At 43.0% G+C, this 4,713-nt stretch overlaps 1 non-coding gene across 1 annotated transcript; it reads left to right on the plus strand.

Moving 5' to 3' along the window:
• Positions 1–3,269: 3,269 nt before the first annotated feature.
• On the plus strand, positions 3,270–3,377 carry LOC148553276 (small nucleolar RNA R71). Its single transcript, XR_015893198.1, has one exon. It is a non-coding gene; the product is annotated as a small nucleolar RNA R71 (small nucleolar RNA).
• The last annotated feature ends 1,336 nt before the right edge of the window (positions 3,378–4,713 follow it).

The raw sequence follows: 4,713 nt of genomic DNA on the forward strand, positions 1-4,713 counted from the left end.
TGCTATGGATCATGATGGCCCGGTCTATAGTAACTTCAAACCGGTTGCTAGTGGGAATAATTGAGCATTGAATAAACTCCAACCATCCTCTAGCTACAGGCTTGAGGTCCAATCTTCTTAGTTGAACCGGCTTGCCTTTGGAGTCAATCTTCCATTGAGCTCCTTCTACACATATGTCCATAAGGACTTGGTCCAACCTTTGATCAAAGTTGACTCTCCTTCTGTAGGGGCGTGCGTTCTCTTCCATGTATGGCAAGTTGAACGCCAACCTCACATTCTCCGGACTAAAATCTAAGTATTTCCCCCGAACCATTGTAACATAGTTCTTTGGATCCGGGTTCTTACTTTGATCATGGTTCTTGGGGATCCATGCATTGGCATAGAACTCTTGAACCATTAGGATGCCGACTTGTTGGATGGGATTTGTTAGAACTTCCCAACCTCTTCTTTGAATTTCATGTCGGATCTCCGGATACTCATTTCTTTTGAGTTTAAAAGGGACCTCAGGGATCACCTTCTTCTTGGCCACAACATCATAGAAGTGGTTTTGATGGGCTTTAGAGATGAATCTTTCCATCTCCCATGACTCGGATGTGGAAGCTTTTGTCTTCCCTTTCCCTCTTCTAGAGGATTCTCCGGTCTTGGGTGCCATCAATGGTAATGGAAAAACAAAAAAGCTATGCTTTTACCACACCAAACTTAGAATATTGCTCGCCCTCGAGCAATAAACAAAAGAATAGAAGAAGAAGAAGAAATATGGAGAGGGAGAGGGAGATGTGGTTTCGGCCAAGGAGAGTGTAGAGGGGTGTGTTGTGTGAATTTGATGAAGAATGGAGGTCTTTATATAGGGAAGGGAGGGGGGGTTAAGGTTCGGCCATATGGGTGGGTTTGGGTGGGAAATTGGTTTTGAATTTTGATGGTAGGTGGAGTTTATGAGGTAGGTTTATGGGGAAGAGTGGGTGGATGTGAGTGGTGAAGAGGTGATGGGGTAGAGAGTTTGAGGTGATTGGTGAAGGGTTTTTGGGGAAGAGTGTTTATGGGGTTGTGTGAAAGAGAGTGGTGAGAAGAAGTGAGTGGAGGTAGTTTGGGATCCTGTGGGGTCCACAGATCCTGAGTGGATCCTGTGGGGTCCACAGATCCTGAGGTGTTCAAGGATTTACATCCCTGCACCCATTAGGCATGTAAAAATGCCTTTGTACCCAACTCTGGGCGTTCAGCGCCAGATTGGTGGCCATTTTGGGCGTTCAACGCCCATCTGTGTGCCATTTCTGGCGTTGAACGCCAGAACCATGCCTGTTCTGGCATTCAGCGCCCAGAAGCTGCCCATTTTGGGCGTTCAGCGCCAGAACCATGCTCTGTTCTGGCGCTGAACGCCAGACAGATGCTCCTCCAGGGTGTGATTTTTCTTCTGCTGTTTTTGATTCTATTTTCAATTTTTATATTTATTTTGTGACTCCACATGATCATGAACCTAAGAAAACATGAAAAACAATAATAATAGAGTTAGATAAATAAACATTGGGTTGCCTCCCAACAAGCGCTTCTTTAATGTCAATAGCTTGACAGTGGGCTCTCATGGAGCCTCACAGATGTGCAGAGCTTTGTTGAGACTTTCCAACACCAAACTTAGAGTTTGGATATGGGAGTTCAACACCAAACTTAGAGTTTGGTTGTGGCCTCCCAACACCAAACTTAGAGTTTGACTGTGGGGGCTCTGGTTGACTCTGCTTGGAGAGAAGCTTTTTCTGCTTCCTCTCCATGGTTGCAGAGGGAGATCCTTGAGTTTTGAATACAAGGGAGTTCTCATTCCATTGAAGGACTATTACACCTCTGTCAACATCAATCACAGCTCTTGCTGTGGCCAGGAAAGGTCTTCCTAGGATGATGGATTCATCCTCTTCCTTTCCAGTATCCAGGACTATGAAATCAGTAGGTATGTAAAAGCCCTCAACCTTTACTAATACATCTTCTACTTGTCCATAAGCCTGTCTTCTTGAGCTGTCTGCCATCTCTAGTGAGATTTTAGCAGCTTGCACCCCATAGATTCCCAGTTTCTCTTTTACAGAGAGGGGCATGAGGTTTATTCCTGAACCAAGGTCACACAGAGCCTTAAAGATCATGGTGCCTATGGTACAGGGTATTATGAACTTTCCAGGATCCTGTCTCTCCTGAGGCAATGTCAGTTGATCCAGATCACTTAGTTCATTGATGAACAAGGGAGGTTCAACTTCCCAAGCATCAATGCCAAACAATTTGGCATTCAGCTTCATGATTGCACCAAGAAACTTGGCAGTTTGCTCTTCAGTGACATCCTCATTCTCTTCAGAAGAGGAATACTCATCAGAGCTCATGAAGGGCATTAGGAGGTTCAATGGGATCTCTATAGTCTCTAGATGAGCCTCAGAGTCCTTTGATTCCCCAGAGGGAAGCTCCTTATTGACCACTGGACGTCCCAGGAGGTCTTCCTCCTTGGGATTCACGTCCTCTCCTCTCCTCACAGGTTCAGCCATGGCACTTATGTCAATGGCCTTGCACTCTCCTTTTGGGTTCTCTTCTGTATTGCTTGGGAGAGTACTAGGAGGGATTTCAGTGATCCTTTTACTCAGCTGGCCCACTTGTGCTTCCAGATTTCTAATGGAAGACCTTGTTTCATTCATGAAACTTACAGTGGCCTTAGATAGATCAGAGACTAGATTGGCTAAATTAGAAGCATTTTGTTCAGAGTTTTCTGTCTGTTGCTGAGTTGATGATGGAAAAGGTTTGCTATTGCTAAACCTGTTTCTTCCACCATTATTAAAGCCTTGTTGAGGCTTTTGATCCTTCCATGAGAAATTTGGATGATTTCTCCATGTTGAGTTATAGGTGTTTCCATAAGGTTCACCTAAGTAATTTACCTCTGCTATTGCAGGGTTCTCAGGATCATAGGCTTCTTCTTTAGAAGATGCCTCTTGAGTACTGTTGGATGCAGCTTGCATTCCATGCAGACTCTGAGAGATCATATTGACTTGCTGAGTCAATATTTTGTTCTGAGCCAATATGGCATTCAGAGTATCAACTTCAAGAACTCCCTTCTTCATAGGCGTCCCATTACTCACAGGATTCCTTTCAGAAGTGTACATGAACTGGTTATTAGCAACCATGTCAATGAGTTCTTGAGCTTCTGCAGGCGTTTTCTTTAGGTGAATGGATCCACCTGCAGAGGTATCCAATGACATCTTTGATAGCTCAGATAAACCATCATAGAATATATCCAGGATGGTCCATTCTGAAAGCATGTCAGAAGGACACTTTTTGGTCAACTGTTTGTATCTTTCCCAAGCTTCATAGAGGGATTCACCTTCTTTCTGTCTGAAGGTTTGAACATCAGCTCTAAGCTTGCTCAGCTTTTGAGGAGGAAAGTACTTGGCTAAGAAAGCCGTGACCAGCTTATCCCAAGAGTTCAGGCTGTCTTTGGGTTGAGAATCCAACCATAATCTAGCTCTGTCTCTTACAGCAAAAGGGAAAAGCATGAGGCTGTAGACTTCAGGATCTACTCCATTAGTCTTAACAGTATCACATATCTGCAAGAATTCAGTTAAGAACTGAAAAGGATCTTCAGATGGAAGTCCATGAAACTTGCAGTTCTACTGCATCAGAGAAACTAATTGAGGTTTCAACTCAAAGTTGTTTGCTCCAATGGCAGGAATGGAGATGCTTCTTCCATGTAAATTGGAATTAGGTGCAGTAAAGTCACCAAGCATCTTCCTTACATTATTATTATTTTCGGCTGCCATCTCCTCTTCCTGTTCGAAAATTTCTGAAAGGTTATCTCTGGATTGTTGTATTTTAGCTTCTCTTAATTTTCTCTTCAGAGTCCTTTCAGGTTCTGGATCTGCTTCCACAAGAATGTTCTTATCCTTGCTCCTGCTCATATGACAAAGAAGAAGGCACAGAAAAATAATAATAATAATAATAGAGATCCTTTATACCACAGTATAGGGATCCCTTTATCCGCTCATCACGTACGCGTACATGGCGCGTCTGCGTGGATGTTCGAAAATGCTTGAGGCACGCGTACGCACTAGGTGCGCGCACTCGGGGTTGGTACTCTGTTTTTCAAAATTTTTCCAACTTCTTGCACCAAATCAAGCATTCCAAACCTCCAAACAGCTACCCAAACACCATAAAACCTTATTTAGCCTACTGAACTACCAATTATACTTAACAAACTCAACAAAACATGAAATTAAACTAATTACCAATATATACAAAAGGGAAAAATGAAAAAAATTTACTATGGTGGGGTGTCTCCCACCTAGCACTTTTGTTTATTGTCCTTAAGTTGGACTTATGGGGAGCTCTTCTTAAGGTGGCTTGTGCTTGAAGCTATCCTTGAACATCCACCAATGCTTGAGTCTCCAATAAGCTTCATTCTTCAATTTTAATATCTTCAAGCTCTGATGGAGTTTTTCACAAACCATATGCTCCCAAATTTGATTCTCCTTGTGCGATCCGGGATCCCACACTTTGTTTTGACACCCATCTTCAAATTGATCATCATGATTCCAATTGGGTGGCATGACCTTAGAATTCTCAATTGAGCATCCAAACATTCTCCTAGACCCATGCAATTTGGTTCTACATCATCCCTTGTAATCAAACTTTGAGCATGCAACCATGATGAACTTAGAGTGATGTTTCCAACCACTGCACAACTCTCTCTTAATCTTAACT

The sequence above is a fragment of the Arachis ipaensis genome, chromosome B7 (assembly GCF_059453495.1).
Source record: "Arachis ipaensis isolate K30076 ecotype BB chromosome B7, ASM5945349v1, whole genome shotgun sequence".
In the NCBI taxonomy this organism is placed as follows: domain Eukaryota; kingdom Viridiplantae; phylum Streptophyta; class Magnoliopsida; order Fabales; family Fabaceae; genus Arachis; species Arachis ipaensis.